Source organism: Lygodium microphyllum, chromosome 11 (genome assembly GCF_053477565.2).
Source record: "Lygodium microphyllum isolate KBCC chromosome 11, Lygodium_microphyllum_v1.1.10, whole genome shotgun sequence".
Lineage (NCBI taxonomy): Eukaryota > Viridiplantae > Streptophyta > Polypodiopsida > Schizaeales > Lygodiaceae > Lygodium > Lygodium microphyllum.
In genome coordinates this window covers 150,494,533-150,516,250 of record NC_141145.1, presented here as the reverse complement: position 1 = coordinate 150,516,250, position 21,718 = coordinate 150,494,533, and positions in this window count along the sequence as shown.

Sequence of the window (21,718 nt, the reverse complement as noted above, 5' to 3'; positions counted from 1 at the left end):
ATATCTATCTCTATATATATCTCTACTAAAAAGAATTTTAAAAAAAACACACAAAGAAGAGAGAGAAAAAAAACAAACAACCAAAAGAACAACAAGAAAGAGAAAAAAAAGAAGAACAAAAAAACAATCCACGAAGTAAGAAACAACCAAAAACAATAAAAAAGTAGAAACAAGAAAAAAAAAAGGGAACCCAAGAAGAGAAAAACAAAACCAATACCACTACAAAAACAAAAAGAGAAAAAGAAAACAAAACCAAGCAAGAAAAAAAAAATTAAAAAAAAAAGAGAAAAAAAAACATACCTACCTATTACCATTCGTGGCGCCTCCTCGTCCTCCTTCCTTCCTCTCTCCTCCTTCCTTCCTGCTTCTTCCCCTTTCTCTTCTCTTATCTCCTCTTCTCCATCTCCTCCTGCTCCTTCTTCTCTTCCCCCCCTTGCCCCTGTCCAGCAGTGTTCGGCCGCCCTCCAACCGTTCGGTCGCCCTCTGCCTAGTTGTTAGCTGCCCTCTGGCCTGTTGACGCCCGCGCCGCTGCTTCAAACGCCCGCGCCGCTGCACCCGACACCAGCCCCTTCGTCGTCCACGCCTGCGTCGACGCCGTGCGTTGCCCCGCAGCGCCGCCGACGCCTCCTGCTCCTCCATATCAACCGACGCCTCCTACTCCTCCACATCGACCGCCTCCTGCTTCGACACATCCTCCTCCCCCACCACTACCTCTCCCCTCCTCCTCCTCCTCCCCCACCACCACCTCTCCCCTCCTCCTCTTCCTCCCCCACCACTACCTCTCCCCTCCTCCTCCTCCTCCTCTACCTCCCACTCCACCACCCTGCTCTGGTTAGTAATTCACTACCCTTAGTTAGTAACTAACTAACCTTAGTTAGTAATTAACCAATTAGTCACTAACTTAACCCTTGGTTAACCTGTATCTGATAGAAAAAACTACTAAAGGAAAACTCTCGTTATTCATTAAATCATCTGATTAATCATTTAAATAGCCATAACAAATTTATAAAGGATATAAGAGGTTCTCTTCAGCTTTCCACCATAGGCCTTCCATCCACCATCAATCGTTTGAAAAGAGCTCTCGAACAAAGTATTCTCAATCAGTACGAACTCATCACATACAATTATTACAATACACACACAAACACTAACACAACCATCTGAATGACACCTCCAAAAGAGATATATATCATTAAGAATCATCCAAAATACATTGCAAAGGCATCAATGAAGATGATCCCTTTTAAAGGCTTGGTGGTTTCAAAAACGATCCATAGAGAAGGATTCATCTACAAATGTCTTTGGAGGATTTTGAAAGAACTGCAACAGCACATCCTTTCTAGCAAAACAAGGTATCTGCTAGGTAGACATAGGGCATGAAAATACAGGACATCCAACTGGTGGGAGTCACTGTTAACATTGACATTCATACAAAGCTTTGGAATGGCCTTTTGATCATTATGGGAATGCCTATGCATGTATGTTGCCGATGCACTCAGTCGCAAGTCATTTCTAAATTCTCTCATTTTGCAAGATCCATCAGTAGCAAGGTCTCTAGCCACAAAGCTATCAATGCCAAACAACCCGATTCTTGAGCTAGCAAAAGAAGAGGCATATCATGACCCAGTCTATCAGAAAATGCTAAGGGAGATCCCCATCAAGGGTCAAGACCTAAAGCTAAAGACGAAGTATCAAGAATTCTCCATCAGTAGTGGGCTTGTCTACTTTAGGACAAGATTATGTATCCCTGCAAGCCAAACTCTCAAGCAGAAGATATTGTGGCAAGCCCATGACTCCCCTTTCTCAGGACATCCTAGTTATGCCAAGACCCTTAATGCGGTCAGAAAGAGCTATTATTGGGAAAGGATCAAGGGAGACGTACTCAAATATGTCACGGAATGTTTGTCATGTTAACGCATTAAGGCAGAACATGTTAAAATGCCTGGGAAATTGCAACCACTTGACATTCCACAAATGAAATGGGAGTTCATTAGTATGGACTTCATTGTTGGCTTACCCCAAGTTCAGGGAGGATATAACTCTATTATGGCTGTAGTAGATATGCTCACCAAGGTCGCATATCTCATCCCTGTCAAGGCGAACTATAAAGCTTCAGACATCGCAAGATTATTCATCAAGGAAATATTCAAGCTTCATGGGTTACCCAGAAGAATCATTAGTGATCGTGACTCTCTTTTCACATCACACTTCTGGAGGGCTATCTTTGAGGCTATTGGTACTCAACTCTGTTTCAGTACAGCTTACCATTCCCAAACTGATGGTCAAACAGAACGAGTCAATCAAGTCATTGAAGATATGCTTAGGGCATACAGCTGTAGTGAACCCAAAAAGTGGATTCAATACTTACCACTCGTTGAGTTTGCCTACAATGCTTCTTACCAATAGAGTATTCAAATGACCCCTTTCCAAGCATTGTATGGGCATGATTATCATACCCCTTTGAACTTCTCGGATCCAACTTTGAGGATAGAAGCTTCAAGACAGATGCTGGAAGACATGGATGATCAAATCAAATCAATAAGACAAGACATTCAAGCTACCAAGGATAGACAGAAGGCTTATGCTAACTTGAAACGGCATGGTAGATCCTTCATTGAAGGTGATATGGTCTTCATCCATGTACGCCCTAAAAAGACTTCACTATCCTTGGGAGAGTAAAGAAGCTAAGTCCAAGGTATTGTGGACCTTATAAGATCACCAAGTGCCTAGGGCCTAATGCTTATAGACTACAGCTACCCACAACTCTAAAGATTCATAATGTATTCCACGTTAGCCTATTGAAAAAGTATCTACCTAATCCAAATCATGTACTTGATGATCAGCAAATTGTGATGCCTAGCCAAGGAGTCCTTGAGCTACGGCTTGATAGAATCCTAGATGTTAGGGAGAGACATTGGGAGAGGCATTGGGATTGATCTTACGCAAGTTCAGAGATCTGCTTGGTGTGCAAGAATTGGGATTGAGCTCGAGGGGGAGTGTTGAGATATCGAGCTCCACTCGTGATATGCCAGGGTAACCGTTGTACATTTATGTCACCGACTTGTTAGCTGCAGATGCGGTTGGTACACCGCCCATGAATAATAGCTAGATGGCAGCTATCCTTATCTACTCTAGTTCGTGGCTCAGTTAGTATGCCACCTTAGTTAGTTGAGTTTGGTTTGAGACCCATATATAGGGTTCTTCTATTTCTCTGTACTAGAGTTCTTTTGGCTTACACAACTAAGAAGAGGAAAACTGTTTTCAGCCTCCACCTTTGTGTGTATTCCCCCATTGTGTAAGTGAGAAAGCTACAAGTGAGACTCTTTCCTTCTCTCCCACAATCTTGATATGGTATCAGAGCCTGGTTTGTGGTAAGGAGCTCAAGAAAGCAAACCAAGTTCGCGGCGTTCTGGTAAGAGGACCAGTGTTGCTTTCATTTTTTGAGTTTGGGAGCAAGTCTTTGCAGGTAGCACAGTCAAAAAGTGTAAGAGTGCATTGTCTCAGATTGAGACGCCCTTTGCGGTGTAGTAAGAGGGCAGTATATGCTTTGGGTAAGGGCTTTAGCCCTTAATTGCCCTATTTTTTTGATTCGAGGCCATTTCGGGACCTGTTTTGGAGGCGGAAGTTTTCCGCACGCACTCAGGAAAAGGCCTTGTTTTTTGCTGTGCGACCGCTGTTCTATAGGTCGGTGAAAAGTTACCTTAGAAATTGCATCGTATGCTTGTGCGCAGAGATATTGGGAGTTACAGAATCATCCTTGTTGCTTGTTGATACAAAATCGTCACTAGGAAGTGACTGTGTGGTCAAATACCACTTTCGTCAGTTTTACAGATTTGCCCTTGTGAGGCTGAAGCTGTGTTCTTTGCAGTGATAGAATTTTTTGCAGTGTTCTGTAATGGCGTTTGATTCTCTTTCACATATTGTCACTGACAAGCTTGACAAGAACAACTTCCAAGCATGGAAGTTTAGAATGATGAATTTCCTTATGGGAAAAGGATATTGGGAATTCATTGCAGGAAACGAAGAAGAACCAGTTCTTCCTAATGTTCCCAATCAACAACAAATGCAGGCATTTAAAGGATGGCATGAGAGAGCCAGAAAAGCTATGTACTGGCTGTCTATCGGTATTTCAGACTCTATGATTGTGCATATTCAGGATGCAAGTACGCCAAAGGAGGCATGGGATACTTTGTCAAAAATTTATAGCACAAATACGCAAGCCAGGAAAATACAGCTCAAGCAAGAGTTGCACAATGTGCAAAGAGAAAGTATGAGCATCAATGACTACCACATGAAGGTGAAGAAGATTGCAGATGCACTTGCTTCCATTGGGTCGCCAGTGGAAGATGATGATTTAGTTTCTCTGACCTTGAATAGTCTAGGAAAGGACTATGCACAGTTCCAAACATCGATTTCCGTCCGTGAAAGATTTTCTAATTTTGAGGAGTTGATTGCTCTTCTAATTTCTGAGGAGCAGAGAAATGGTGGTGCATCTTCTTCAGAAGGAACTTCAAAAGAAGCTGTCTTCTACTCAAATGCTGGAAGAGGTAGAGGCAGAGGTAGAGGAGGCCGATCTGGAGGCCGTGGTAGAAATCAGAATATGCAGCAAACTCAAGAAAACCAGTCTTATGGAGGAGGACGTGGTAACTCTAGAGGCAGGGGGAGCCAAAGAGGTCGTGGTGGATGGCAAAGAGGCCAAAATGCAAATAGCAATGTTGAATGCTACTATTGTGGTAAAATGGGTCATATGGCTAAAGACTGCTATAAAAAGCAGAATGACATCATGAATGGAAAATTGCAACAAGGGAATTATGCATCTTCTAGTAGACAGGGTGATGACAGAAATGAGCATTTGTTTATGGTGCAGCACATGACCAATTCTGTGATAAGTGCAGAAGAAAGCAATGATGTGTGGTATGTTGACTCAAGTGCATCAAACCACATGACAAGTCATGCAGAATGGATGCAGGATGCAAGAAAAATGAAAAAACTAGGATTTGTGGAGACTGGTGATGATACTGCACATCCTATTGTGCAGATTGAAAAATTTCATTTGTCTATGCAGGATGGGAAAAAGAAATACATGTCGGATGTATTTCATGTCCCGAATATCACCAAGAACCTGGTTTCTATTGGTCAAATGGTTGAGCAGGGCTTGCAAGTCAGATTTAATTCTCATGGATACTTTGTTGAGGATATCAAAAATAAAGGTCGCTTGATAGCAAAAGGAAAGAAAAAGGGCAGAATGTTTACGTTGGATGCAGACATGCCTGAATTGAGTGCAGCAATGTTTGCATATGGGACCGGTGTAGTTGCAGATATTGATATCTGGCATAAATGCATTGGTCATGTTAATATACAACGACTTAAATCAATGCAAGCCCAAAATATTGTTGCAGGATTGCCTAAAATCAAGGTTGCAGAAATGCATAAGGTATGTGAAGCCTATCAATTTGGAAAACAAGCAAGGAAACCATTTCCTAGACATGTTCAAGAGAGTAAGAAGCCATTGGAATTAATCCACTCTGATGTGTGGACTACTAAAGCTGTATCTATTGGAGGCTGTCATTATTTTGTCACTTTTATTGATGACTATAGCAGAAAAGTTTGGGTGTATTTTATGAAAAAGAAAAGTGAAGTGTTTGGGCATTCCAAAACTCTTAAAGCTATGGTTGAAAAAGAAACAGGCCTGCAAATAAAATGCGTAAGGTTAGATGGAGGGGGAGAGTATCTCTCAAATGAGTTTGCAAGGTTCATGCAGGAGTATGGCATAAAGCAGCAATATTCATGCAGTCATACCCCACAACAAAATGGAATTGCAGAAAGGAAAAACAGGCATATTGGAGAGGTATCTCGTGCCATGCTCAACGAAAAAGACTTGCCAGATTTTTACTGGGCCGAAGCAGTTGCTACAGCAGTCTACATAATGAACAAGACTCCCACTGCAGCAATACATGGGATGACTCCAGAGGAGAGGTATATTGGTAGAAAACCAGATATTTCTCATTTGAAGATTTTGGTTGCATTGTCTATGTTCATGTGCCAGATGAGTTGAGATCTAAGTTGGATCCAAAAGCTGAGAAGTGCATCTTTATTGGTTACTCTCTGCAGAAAGCAGAAAGGGTATAGATGCTATAACCCTTCTACTCGTAAGTTTACAGTGAGCAGAGATGTTGTTTTTTATGAGATGAGTAGCTGGTATAAACCAGTAAATGTGATTGATGATGTAGATGCACAAAATGGTAATGCTGCACAGAATTCACAGCAGCAGTCACAAAATATTAGTGGACCTGGAGTGTCCTCTAGCAGTGGTTCACATTCTTTGCCATGGACAGGCAGATTGAGATTAGGAGAATCTCCTCAAAACAATGCAGATAGTGGTATGCAGGTTTCACAAAAAGGAAAAGAGAAGGTAGATCAACCCATGTTTGATGTGAATGCAGGTCACTCTTATATGGATGGTGAATCCAGTGGCTCAGAACAGAGCATTGATGATGAGTTGGGTATTCCTTCTATTGTTACACCTGGAGTAAGGAAGACCAGGGATGTTTTGAGAGCACCTGGGAGTGAACCTACTTTGCACAGGTCTACCAGAGCTAGGTATCCTGTGGATAGGCTGAAATATGATGGGTTAACAGCCATTCACTATGCCTATATGGTCAAAGTGATATAGGAACCAGAACCCACTTCTTTTGAGCAAGCCATGGGAAAAGAAAAATGGGAGAAAGCCATGGATGAAGAAATGGATGCCTTGGAAGCAAATGCTACATGGGAATTGGTACATTTGCCTAAAGATAAGAATGCAATTGGTTGTAAGTGGGTTTATAAGGTGAAGCACAATGCAGATGGTTCTGTGAATAGATACAAGGCAAGATTAGTAGTCAAGGGGTATGCACAAACATATGGCATTGATTATGAAGAAACATTCAGTCTGGTTGCAAGGATGGCAACCGTAAGAGCAGTCATTGCTATGGCTGCATCAAAGGGATGGTCTTTACATCAGATGGATGTAAAGAATGCCTTCTTGCATGGTGATTTGCAAGAAGAGGTCTATATGGAGCAGCCACCAGGTTATGTGCATGTTGTTCATCCTGAGTTTGTTTGCAAGTTGAAGAAAGCCTTGTATGGCTTGAAGCAAGCACCTAGAGCATGGTCTGACAAGATAGGATAGTATCTTGTCACTATTGGCTTTCAGATTTTCAAGGCAGATTTCTCACTTTATGTGAGAAAAATAGAGAAAGGTATTATGCTACTTGTCATTTATGTTGATAATTTGATTATGACAGGTGATAATGATGAAGATATCCTTCATGTGAAAATGCTATTGAAGCAGAAGTTTGAGATGAAGGATTTGGGAGAGCTGCGTTATTTCTTGGGCATTGAGGTGATTAGATCACCAAGTGGGATACGGCTCTTGCAGAGGCAGTGTGGATTGGACATGCTGTCCAAATATGGGATGACAGGCTGTAAGCCTATTTCAGTTCCTTTGGAGCAGAATGTGAAGCTGAGCGCAGATGCAGGTGAGCTTCTAAAAGACCCTACTATGTACAGACGCATAGTAGGAAGTTTGATTTATATGACTATTACCAGGCCAGATTTGAGCTATATTTTTGGATTGGTAAGTCAGTTTATGCAGGCTCCAAGGAAACTGCATTTGGATGTGGCTAGACGCATACTCAGGTATGTGAAGTCCACATTGTAGTATGGACTATTTTATGAGACTGGGGTTCAGATACAGTTGCATGGATACACTGATGCTGATTGGGCTGGTAGTATTTCTGATAGACGATCTACCAGTGAATATGTGTTCTCTTTTGGGAGTGCTGCAGTCACTTGGAGCAGCAAGAAACAGCCTACACTTGCCTTGTCGAGCACAGAGGCTGAGTACAGGGGTGCAGCAATGGCTGCATGTGAGGTAGCTTGGTTGTATAAGCTACTTTATGATATGCATCAGCCTACACATGGGCCAATTGTCATTTATTGTGACAACATGAGCAGTATACACTTGGCAAATAACCCAGTCTATCATGCTAGAACAAAGCACATTGAGGTGCATTATCACTATGTGCGGGAGAGAGTTTTACTAGGTCTTATTGATCTAGTTTATGTCAGCACAGAGGATCAGGTAGTTGACATATTCACGAAGGCATTGGGCGTAGAGAAGCTACGCAAGTTCAGAGATCTGCTTGGTGTGCAGGAATTGGGATTAAACTCGAGGGGGAGTGTTGAGATATCGAGCTCCACTCGTGATATGCCAGGGTAACCATTGTGCATTTATGTCACCGACTTGTTAGCTGTAGATGCGGTTGGTACACAGCCCATGAATAATAGCTAGATGATAGCTATCCTTATCTACTCTAGTTCGTGGCTCAGTTAGTATGCCACCTTAGTTAGTTGAGTTTGGTTTGAGACCCATATATAGGGTTCTTCTATTTCTTTGTACTAGAGTTCTTTTGGCTTACACAACTAAGAAGAGGAAAACTGTTTTCAGCCTCCACCTTTGTGTGTATTCCCCCATTGTGTAAGTGAGAAAGCTACAAGTGAGACTCCTTCCTTCTCTCCCACAATCTTGACACGTTGTTTGTAATCTACCAAATGGGATTGATATCCATAAGTCCCATGTCAAAGTCCTTGGTGACTTCAAGAGGGATAGGTAAAAGCTTAGTGAATGTGAGCATTATTAAGAGGGCTTAAGAATATTATACTTAAGTCGGAGTAGGAACTACTCTAAACATAACCATCTTGACCAACCATGGTCAAGGGGATAGACAATCTTGATCAATTAAGATCAAAGATAAAGCTACATAGGTGCTTTGAGGGATCTAGGAGATAACCAGCAACAAGTTGACCGACTGAGGATGACGGGGTTGTCCATGATCTATTTTACAAGGAGACCTTAGGTAAGGATAATTAGGGTCGGTAGGATACAAGCCCTAACCCAAAGAAAAAGGGGAAACAAGCAACCTAGCTTGCCAAGCCCCTGCAATCTCGCCAAGCCGCGGATGACCTGGGATCGAATGCTGGGAGCATTCGGGAAGAAGGAATCACACCTTAGCAATTGGTCGTACAAATGACCTTTGAAATGACCGTGATTATACACTTAGGTACATTGTTTGAACTTCTTTGCTCAAGGAACTAATTCAAGGAGAAACACTTAATGCTTTAGGTTAAAATCCTGGAGGGAGAGGCAGGTTCAGTTACCTCTGACTGGCTGCCTGGCCCTATCCAAGGGGGTTGATTAGCTGTGCCGAGTATATGGACCGAACTCGCCACGAGAGGTCTCTCAGTGGGTGTTGCTTGGGACGAGAGGATGCTTGGGTGCCAGGGGAGGCTCTGGCTATAAATTCCTTGCCTCCGGATCCCGCACAGGAGGCCGACATGACTCGAGATGGGATCTCGAGGCCCGTGTACTAGTCTACGGGTGAAACTTGGAGCAGCAATCCTGTTGATTGCTGGGATAGCCTTCAGGCATGATATTGATGTATTCTGGGACTATGATAAATAAAGATCAGATATTTGAAAAAGGAACTTGCTTGACATTGTTTTTGTGACAGTGCTTAAGTTACATGAAGGAACCTGTGTTTAAATTGATTAATTAAGGAAGCTGCTTTTGCATGTTAAACATAATGTGGTAGGTAATTAGATAACTAAGCAAACCGAGGAAAGTGCAGTGGACGTGACTTGGGTCTGTCTTACAGAAGGGTGGTCCCGGTTAGCTGGCAACTTTTCTCAAAAGACATGATAATGAAACTGTGAAGACCTAGAGTCAGTTAGAATCCTAATTTATGTTGTTTTAGGGGAGCGGAATGGGACTACGCCTTATGGGTAGAGAGGTTGAGCTTCGCATCCCTCTCGTTTCCCATTCTCCATGAACCAAGTGCAGCATAAAACTGCTTCGACTCTATTTTTCCTACTCAAAGTGGGTCATCTGGAGCTCGACGCTAGCTACTTCCTAGAGACTTTGCTGATAGGAGAGAAACCCTGACTTCAGGTCAGTCCTAAGTGGGAACGGTCGGATACTTCTGCTCGGGGCAGACTCGAAAAGACCTAGATCGCAAACCCTGTGACATTCCTTGCAAGTGCCAGGTGGCGCTTTCTAAACTCTCTTCCCGATGGGCTGCTAAGACATGTCCCACAAGTGGACGAGTGGACACGTTACACAAGGCTACTCCAATAACTTTTCCCCTAGTAGCTTGGTTCTACTCTCAAAGCTGCCCTTGGTGGTTGTTTAGGCCAAGCTTCAGAGGCACTGTCAATTGAAGTGTCCTGGTTCCTTGTAATAAATTATCTTGGAGTCTCATTGTCTTTTCCTATGGGTACAAAGTTCCCTATTGCATTTGATTTGTCTCTCTTTGCCCTGTCTGGCTGATACTGCCCTTGGACTCTTTTTGCATAGGTTTGGGAGTTTCCCTTATTTTGACAGTTTTTGTTCTAAACTTTAGCATTTCTTGGCCTTTGTTCCATCTGTTCAACTATTGGGGCTCCTGAATCAATGCGTTATGTAAAATCTGATGGTCACATTGACTCAAGATGCATATTCAGGGGCAAATTTAGATCATTGCAAAATTTGGATACTTGCTGTGAAATATCCATTAATGGTGCATTTTTTAGAAGTGTTATGAATTTGGAGTAGTAAGCTTCATTGCTTAGGCTTAGCTACTTCAAGTTGAAAAATCTATTCATATTATGGGCGTGATACGTAGATGGAAGGTATCTCCCATGCACATCCTTAAGCCTATCTTGGGGTGATAGCGATTTTGGACACTCCTTAGCCCTTGCACCACTGTTTCCATCAAAGACGGGCATCCCCTATCAGTTTTAGTTTTGTGATCAGTGCTGGATTTGATGGTGCGGTCCTTGTAGCAATGAAATAATCTTCCATAGATTCTATCCGTGTTTCCACCTCGGTTGCAGTATCTTTCCCTTTACCATCAATTTCTAGTGGCTTGCACTATTTGAGAAGAAATTTCTTCTCATGAGATTCTGTACTTTTGAGGTTCCAAGTAACGTCATGGGGATTCAAACAATTTTCATAATCAAATGTTTCTCCAATATTCAAGAAAGATGTTAACTTGCTCAATGTGATCTCATATTTCAGCATTTAGTGAGAAGGTCTAAATATCCTTCTCTGTAGTGGTTATGATGAGGGTTATTCCCTAAAATAGCAATTCTATCGTCTTTATATACCTAATGATTTTGGTAATCTAGTCGGTCATTAATATGAAGAATGGGATTCTATTCAAAGTTATCGAAGAGAAATAGTTCAACAAGCTTTGAGCTCTCCATGTTGATCTTGATATAGTTAGGACGATCAACCTCAATATATCAATCTATCCCATATTTCCCCCAATACCATTCTCGATAGGATGGATAAGGACTATACATTCAATATAAGATATCCATAAAATTATTTCACCATTCGTAATTCAATGAATGCATGGTAGTGAATATACACATGGACTGAAATACAAGGAATTTCTTCCACCTTCATTACCTTGAAATAAATTGCTATTATTTTGTAATAATCCTATTCCCACTAGGGTTTAACAAATCTAGATTTGTTAAAATTTTGAAACTTTTTAACAAAATGGATAATATTTTCCCATTATTCTCAATTGCCAAGGTGACAACCAGTCTTAATTTATAACAAATGGACAAAAGCTTTTCCTTACATCAATAGGAAGGAAATACATTATTCGAGTAGCTGAGAGGCTTATATTATTCTTGGAAGAGGATTCCCTATTACAATTTAGGCATGGCACTATGATACATCCATTAAATAACAATTAGGGTTCTGGGAATGGATATCCAAAAATCTGTGACTTTAGGGAAAGATCGTGTAATCCATCTTTTTTGTGGTTGCAGCAGCTGGAGCAACCTACAATCATCATTCAGTGAGCTGGTATAACCTTTGTAACCTCCTCGTAGATATACCAATTTAATTATACTTGTCATCCTTCGATGAACATGTTTGCTGTGGTGTCATAGAATAGATAAATCTTGACAACCTTAAGGGTTTCCATCCATCTCAGCCTCTTTAAATTGTTCTGGAGGTAAGTGAGATGGTTTGCCTAAATGTAATAGTTTGCAATACAAGGGCGAAGGATTATATATTTGGTTTAATATGCACATCATCCGGTTTCTCCAGCTCAAACTAGATGAGTGTATGGCTGTCATGACTTAGAAAATCAAGAATTTCTCCCACAACTTGCCCTTCTACCAAAAATCAAGAACATATATTAAAGAGAAGAATTCACAACTTAAGGAAAATATATCTTATGCTGTGGTTACAAATCTCTACTAGTTTTTATACTTGTGTCGTATCACATATTAACATAGGCTCTAATACCAAGTGTGACGTGCTCACCTGAGCTGCTTCCTCGTTGGCATGTTCTTCACAGTCCATTAAGAGATATATTGGACAATGCCATCCAAGACTTTGTGGAACACCTCAGAGTTTATTGTCTAGGTTTTCTTAAGTCTACCTTGTAGTGGAAGTTTTCGACCATTCCCACGAGGATCGACCTAAGTTTTGGGTTCCAATATCAGGGCTAAACTTTAGCGTAAGTGGCAATAGCTTCCAATAATCCTCTCAGTTTACTCTTTCCCTTGGGATCTAGCCCAACACAATTTTAACAAGTGTTTATTTTTTAGAACTTTCATCTTCGAAAGTTCAAACAACCCATTTATTCTTCCAACATTGCTAAATGACTTCTATAAGTAAATTTTTGTGATGATCTTTTTCTTTTTTTCTTAACAGAATTCTATAGGTCCTTTTCTAATGATAATTGACTAGACCCAAAACCCTTGGATATTTTATTATGGAAAGTATTCTAATAGCTCTATCTCAAGACTTTTCATGAAATTAGCATTTATATTTATTGATCAAAGATTCTATCAGTTCAGTACAAACTGGATTCAAAATTTTTAACTACTAAAATATTTCTTGTTGCAAAAATCTTAGTCCACGAATCTAGTTCTTTTGATAAATCCTATTTGATGCAATAAAATCATAGATTCTTTTAGGTAGCGGTAACTTCCCTACGTCCTATTCCAAGTACATCTCTTGTAATCCAAATTAATCCTTTGAATTTGCGATTAAGAATTTTTCTTTTGAAATTTCTCTATGCATAAGATTATATGGAAAAATTCTACTCTTATGGCTACAATTTTCCTTTACCAATCTCTAAGATGATGATCTATTTGTCGTATTTAATATTTAAAATAATAGTCAAATATGGCACCTACAAATTTATGACAAGTATTTGTTTGTTGGCACAGTTTCATTTGCAATTCCAATACTTGCCATTCGGTCTGTAGTGGTCATACCTACAGCATGATTAGTAGCTCCCATTTTTGTAGCCTTCATAATTTTCCTCTCTTCGGGGCCACGGTCTTCCATCAAATCTATTGGATGAATACGTAGCCTGGGGAAGTTTTCCAATCTTGGGAAGAGATGAATACAAGTTCAAAATAGCTCAAAGAAGTGGAAGAATTAGCTACTAAAGGCTCAAGTGAAGACTGAAGTGACAGTGATACTATTGAGCTACGAAAGGACACTATAGTGGCTCTGGTGACCCTTCATATTAGACATACCTCTTGGGAGGGATATCCACGACCACAGAGGGGTTATGGATGGTCATTCTTGATTATTCCAATGTACTATTGAGAGAGAGCATATGTGAGAGAGATAGAGAGTGAGAGATAGCCAATTTTTTATGCAAAGCAATGTATCTATGAGTGAGAGATCAAGAAAGAGATTATAAAGGCTATGAAACTATTGAATATGAATACTATATGATGATTTCCATTCAAAGTCGAGAATTCCTTATTGTTCTCTTATTCTTCTAATGGAAAATGTGAAGAATATGTTAAAGTTTTGTTGTGATAAATCTATAGGAGCATTATTATATGAAGCTACGTGAAGATTTGCGAAGATTGGTGTTGTTTTTCTTCTTGTGGTTGATTAAAATATAAAGAACATGCTTGTCGATTATGCAATATAAATTTCTTTGCAGTAGACTCCCCATTTTTCATTGTGTTCCTCTTGGGGCTCCATGTTCTTGGTGCGCTAGATAGTCGGGGAAAACTGTCATTTTAACAAGTACCAACAAAGACTGAAAATAGTAGAAGTGGCATTGTTGAAGAGGAAGAAAAGCAATGTAATATTGGAAAATCCCTGCAAACTATTGAAGAATCGAAGATCTTCATTGCCAAATCCACTTTCTACAAGAATTGCATCCCTCAATGGTACAAGCATGTCACTATCTTGATGTGGGCTCTATGTGACAGACTGATCCCACTATCCTCTAAAGCTACAAAACATTGTATCACAATAGCCAATTGTTTCCCATAAAACTGAAAAAAGAAAAACAGAGAGAATGATGCCTTCATTGAAGAATTTTCAAACATCGTCAAGTGGGAGATTGTGAAGAAGCTTCAAGAATCGTGGTCAGTTGAAGTTCACAAGAACAAGAAGGAAAAGAGTTGGAATCTGTTCATGGATGCTCAATAGCAAGATACGTGGGATGGTAGGTACATTGGCAACCTTCTGTTTGTCCAATTAGCAACCCACTCAAAGTTAGTAGACAAAGTGTTCTTCACAACCTATGCTATTGAAACCCTCCAAAGTTGGTATTATCAGGATGATGGCACTATGGCAATCCTTAGAAAAATGAGTTTTAGTACTTTCAAATTTGAATATCTTTAAATCCCTCTGTAGTAGTGGAATGAAAGCTGAATTTAGAGACATTGAAAAATAAGGAAGTAGAAGAAATATTGGCAAGAGAGTCCTCCGAATAATGAATTCCTTCTGATTCTATTTTGTTCAGTACTACAGACAAACCGAGAGGAGCTAACTCCCTGATGAATGAAGCAATCAATAGGCAAGCACTAAAACCAATCTAGAGGTATGTGAGAAGAGAGAATACAAAAATCAAAGCTCAGAATAGGCTAACAGTAGAAGCCTCCTTTGATGCCCTTGCGACACTCTTTATAGAAAAGTCCCCATGGTGACTCAAGGTCCCCTTCCTAGTCAAATCCATCTTGAAAGTATTGATGGTTGACTAGCAAATGTAGTCCTTCTTCACAACCTATGCTATTGAAACCCTCCAAAGTTGGTATAATCAGGATGATGGCACTATGGAAATCCTTAGAAAAATGAGTTTTAGTACCTTCAAATTTGAATCTTTAAATCCCTCTGTAGTAGTGGAATGAAAGCTGAATTTAGAGACATTGAAAAATAAGGAAGTAGAAGAAATATTGGCAAGAGAGTCCTCCGAAGAATGAATCCCTTCTGATTCTATTTTGTTCAGTACTACAGACAAACCAGAAGGAGCTAACTCCCTGATGAATGAAGCAATCAATAGGCAAGCACTAAAACCAATCTAGAGGTATGTGAGAAGAGAGAATGCAAAAATCAAAGCTCAGAATAAGCTAACAGTAGAAGCCTCCTTTGATGCCCTTGTGACATTCTTTATAGAAAAGTCCCCATGGTGACTCAAGGTCCCCTTCCTAGTAAAATCCATCTTGAAAGTATTGATGGTTGACTAGCAAATGTAGTCCCATTGCCCATCTTTAAGGGAGAGTATAATGAAGGCCTTGATCTTCTTGAAGTTGAGTTCATGGTAGCATGTGTAGCCAACATTGCCAAAACCCCCAAGCATTGGTTGGCGATATTCCATGCCACTTTCAAAGGCATGGAGTTCCAGTAGTATGAGAGACAAGCAGTAAGAACTTTTGGCACATGGGACAAAAAGTTGGCCTTCCCCTAAGAGAGCTAGGTATCCTGTGGATAGGCTGAAATATGATGGATTTACAGCCATTAACTATGCCTATATGGTCAAAGTGATACAAGAACCAGAACCCACTTCTTTTGAGCAAGCCATGGGAAAAGAAAAATGGGAGAAAGCCATGGATGAAGAAATGGATGCCTTGGAAGCAAATGCTACATGGGAATTGGTACCCTTGCCTAAAGATAAGAATGCAATTGGTTGTAAGTGGGTTTATAAGGTGAAGCACAATGCAGATGGTTCTATGAACAGATACAAGGCAAGATTAGTAGTCAAGGGGTATGCACAAACATATAGCATTGATTATGAAGAAACATTCAGTCCGGTTGCAAGGATCACTACATTCAAGTGTGAAGGTTTTGAAGAGCGGATGCGAGAGGATTTCATGAACTTAAGTTAGTCCTTGGTGAGTGGGTGGAAGCATATTTCTTTAGAATGGAATCCATACTGAAGAGATGGACCAACCTTAACTTGGATGAAGGCATCTAGAAGGGAGTTTTTCTTAGAGGCCTACAACTAGAAATTTGTAAGTTTGTGGAATTGAGAAGACCATTTAACCTGCAAGCTGCAGGTGAAGGTGCAAGACTGTATGATTTAGTTGAAGCAAGGTTGTCAATGACCCCAAGAAGAGGAGTCTTACCTCCTTCCATGCCAAGAATGGTTTATCCACCAAATGCAATCCCAGGGTTACCCATAGCCTTAGATGCAATCAGTGCCACATTATAGTGCACCAAATCCATAGTGGTGGTGGCCGCAGACAACAATACCTCAAATGATCGTTCAACCACAACAACAGTGGCCTCAAACAGTTCCCCCAATGGTGACTCACCAACAATAGTGGAACCCTACCAATTGGAACCAACAGCCACCAGTCTCAATAAGAGCTTTGAATCAGAATTAAAATAAAGGATACAGTGATTACAGAGGCTTCTCAAAAACCTATTGAAAGTACTCCAAGAGGAAAAAATTTAAAGGACTATCTATCCAATTTAGTTGCAAGCATCAAGAAGAAGTCGATGGATGTGATTACAGAACAGTTGTGCAAACGCTAAAGGTGAATGCCACCAACATATCCAATCCTACAAGAGGTGGAAGAGATGTAATGCGATCTAATACATGGTGTGGAAAATGTCATCAAGTGGGACATTTAGCCACTATGAATGTACCCAAAAAACAACTATCCCTAGAGCATTATGTTCATATTGTTTAAGGAAGAACCATAAAGAGGATATCTGCTCTCTAAACAAGATGCATGAAAGAATGAAGAAAGTCGAAGAAGCAAGATTCAACTTATTAGAATCCAAGATGACCACGCAGGATATTGGACCAAACCCTAGAGAGTTCAGTCCTAATTTCAGCCCAAGGATGTTTCCCTCTTAGAGTTACAGAGGATGATAGTCTGGTGGTGGCCAGAGATCAAAGGTGGAGGCTATAGATGCGGAGAAAAAGGACATATCTCACCAAAATATCCAAACCCTGGACATTCCATGGACTACAAACCCTTATGCAATCAATGCAAAGGAGAAGGCCACACTACAAAAGACTGTCCCAGTCCGGCTCCTGTGAAAGCTACCACTGATACTCAATAGAAGACCCAAGAACCTACCTCCAACTTGGTCAAATTGGAAGTTGCTGCAATAACACATACCAAGAAAGGAGAACCTGCAATTTTAAGAGAGATCATTCCCTTTGCCAAAATGGCAAAGTTCAATCTTCCCAAGGAGAAACAAAACAATACAGAACAAACCTAATAGTATAGAGCCATCTAGCAGTACAGAAGGATACTGAAGCAGTTATACAGAGACAAGACTAGAGGTCCAAGAGATAGAGGATGCAGAAGTACCTCCAGTAATAGAAGAAGTGTAGATGTTTCCATTGTTAGAGGAAAAAGAAAAGATAAAAGTGGGTGTTGCCCCATTCCCTAGCCAATTGGAGACTATGACTTGGTCAAAGACCTAGACACCTTCAAACCAAACCTAACTTTCTTATAGTTGTTGATGTTGTCCCCCAGCTACTGTCGAAAGAAATTCAAAAGTATATTGATAAGAAGAAGAGGCCTAAGGATTGCTCCAATTGTCCCTAAGTCTAATAATGCCTTCTTGGGTCCTGGTACTCAAGAGATTGGCGTATGGATTGAAGGATACTTTATAGCAGATGCATTGATTGATGGAGGTTCATCAGTGAACATAATGATGGATGTGACAATAAAGGATCTACGCTTGCAAGGTATGCAGCCTATTTAGTGTCTTATTAGACTGGTAGACCAGAGCACAATTAAGCCTTTGGGCATTCTCCCATATGTGAAGACAATCCTTACAAGAAGAGATAATTGGCTGACCTATTTGGTGGTAAGACCAAATTCCTACGGGCCTCATACCCTCTGCTTTTGGAAAGACCATGGCTTTTTAAAACAAGAGCATCCAAAGGCCCAAATTTTCGTGAATATTTCCTACCATCATAGTGGGAGACCTTATGTAAGACCACCCAATCAGCAAAAACAAGGTTGCCAATGTACTCCTTTAGAACTAAATCATGTCATTTATCCGCATACCGAGATCCTCCTTGCCTCAATGCAAACTCATCTATATACAGTATTTCTAAATGATACGATCAAATCAAACAACATGATTAATAACGGACCTAGAGTTATTGGAATGCGATGAAACTTGATGCTATGATGCATCGGGTCCCTAAGAGTCCACTGGTGAAATCTTGGCAAAAATTTTGACAAAAGTTAGGAGATTTGTAAATATTACAATGTGTTGGGGCAACTCATCACATGGACAAGACTTTTTCTCCCTTCTTCCTCTCAAATTCACCATTTATACTAAACTAGGATCTCATATCCATGGTTGCAAATAGCCTTTGGAAGGCCTCTCTAACATTAGATAATGTCCATCTCTTGTTTATCTGATACATTATTTGGATCTCTACCCTCCAGATAGATAGTCAGAGTACAGTAATCATTACTTTTCTAAGAGAACTAAGGGTGCCCATGTACCCTTAGTTCTCTTTCTTCTCCTATACTCAAAAGGTAGATGTAGTGCTTAACTTGGAATTTTGATATGCCAAGGTGATGAGGACCTCTAAACGTTTGTAGAGAAATAAATCATCATTGTGCCCTTTCTCCATTTACTTCCAATTTTATCCAAAGACTTTAATTAATGTGATGAATAACATTTTCCTATCCAACCATATGTTTTTGGTTCTTTGCAAACCTTTCACTGAAAAATTGTTCAAAGACGATAAACTAAGATAAAGTGAATCTCCTTCATATTATCCTAATCTTCATAGAATTTTTGATACCCTCAATGACCTTCAACTTGAAGCCCTGGATGGTTTGAGCATCTAAAGTTTTTGAATTTGTCAAAGAGTTGAGATCAAGTGAAGAAATCTCTTCCAACCTTCCAAATGCCTATGCATTTGAGAATGTAAGTTATTGAGTTTAAAAATCAATTACTTTCAATTGAAAAGAATGAATGATAATCAAGGTAAATCAAGTTGTTGAATTTAGCATGTGTGATGCTCAATGTACTTTGTTAGTGACTTTAATGGCTACTAGTCCTCATTTGTTGATGGAAATACATTTGCACAAAGTTCTTAAAGTTAGTTTACAAGGTCAATGGAACAAAAAAACTAATATGAAAGTACATATCAATTGTGTAAATTCTTTGAAATATAATTTTTGCTAACTTACAAATGAGGTAGAATATGTGGTTGCATAGAGGGTGCCAAGTGAAAATCTTTGCAAAATTATGTTGGATGTTTGCATACCATTTCGTGCCTTATAACATGAACCCAATATTCGTTCTTTCTAATGAAAGCTCACATTTTCCCTTTTTCATTTGTTGATTATGTGAAGACATTTATAAGAGGGAAGCATTGATATCCAACCTTAAAGCTTATAGGTTGTTGAATAATACATATCATCCTCTCTTCTATACAAGCATGTATAGAGTTAAATGGTTGCCTAGAAGAAGCCACTAAAGAATTTGAGATATTGACAAGAAATCAAGTTGGAATAGAGAAACATGATATTTAAAAATGATTTTGGAAGAGCTAAGGTATCAAAAGAATGATAGCTATGAGAGAAATGTAGACAAAGGTGTATGAACTACAAAAACTTCTAAAATATATATTAAATTAAGATCAAAGATTTTGGATTTTTAATTTTGAGACGACTGTAAAGACCCAACCTTTGAAAAATTCACATCATTGTATTGGAAGCAAGAAAATATGATTGAAAAATATCAATACTAATGAGTCAGACCCTTTGATTGTGATTGCCTCATGAGAATAAGTTTAGAGGCTCCTTTTTCACTTTTTGCTAGAGATAGATGAGGAAGGACCAAATTTGTAGAAAGCCAAATGTCACATTGGACCACACATGGTAGTGTCCTATTAGTCTATTGACTTATCTCATCATTAAGAAAAACCAATCAAACGGCTCTTCTCGGTTCAAAATTATCACCAATGCCTATCTCCATCCTTGTAGACACCTTAACCACAAACCCACTTAAGTAAAGAAAATATGACATCACCCACACAATGAGTAGAAAGAGATATGGCGCTAGAGGGCAAGCCTTTGCGGCTAACCATTCCAAGTGGAACTCTGCTCCTTTTCATCCTTCTACTAGCTAACCTGTAAAGTATTGAGACCCCAATGAGACATTGTTGAGGAGAGTCTAACCACACCATGGTAGTGGAAATTTCCAATCAACCTTGTCATAGGATTTCTCAAAGTCCAAAAGAAGCACTACAATCCTCTACCTACTATGATGGGTCCACTTTGTGGCCTCAAATAACATAAAGATATTGTTAAGATTTTCCAAATATTGGATAAAGTCTTTATGAGCATCATGAATTATGTGTGGAAGGAGGGGCAAAGTCAACTACTAATAATATTTACTAGTGCCTTATAAGCCTACTTACCACAACATGATCAAATGTCAAATAAGCTCCACACACCCCCCCCCCCCCCCACACAGACCTTGCTAGGGAGGAGATAGACTAGGGTAGTAAACAAAGTACATGACATCAATCTAGAATTGCATATCTCCTAAGTAGCTTGCAATAGAGAGTCCTTCATCTCCTAACAAAAGATGAAGAAACGCAACTTGGAGAGCCCATCCTCTCTTGGACACTTCCACCCATCATATGAGTAGATGGATCAAATCCTCTCTTTCACGATAAAGGGTGTAAGTAGAGATTACCCAATCTCCTCCATGACTAGACAAAACACAATCCCACACCTACTCCCTACAAACAAGGTACTTGAACCAAGACCCTCTCTTGCTAAAAAAAGTTGTGTATAGAAATAGGTGGCTAATGCCACCACCTACATTTAGGCATGACTTGACTCTCACATGTTGACCCCAAAGGCTATGAATCTAAGTCTCAGACACGTTGGGTCAATCTAACAAGAACTCTTTGTAGATAGTACCTCCTTTCTACACCCAAAAGGCAACTGAGGTGAAAAAAAAAACCTATCCGCCTTTATGCTTGCTAAGGTTGCTTATACTTGCAGCTCCTAAGTCTAAAATTAGTGGTCTCCAAGGAAATCCTATAGGAATATATGGATGGCCATTAGGTCTCTCTACAAAGCCCTCTCCTCCCTCCCAAAATTGTCTCCCTCAAAGATCCTATCCTATCCAAGTCGCATGGGGCCTTATGCATCCAATCTTAGCCGAAATCTGCATGGTGTATCTACACACCTCCTCTGACTCATTGGTCGTCACAAATGCGACATTAGCATAGGTCAAGAGTCTAGGTAGATGTGTCCAATGAGAAAAGGGGTATGATCCAATAACCTAGTCCCTACCAATTGCCTGATCTATCCCCCTCAATAGTTTCCCTCATTACCCACAAGGAACCTATTTAACGGCTCAAGAAGGCTACTTCTTAGTCACTTATAGCCCCAAGAAATG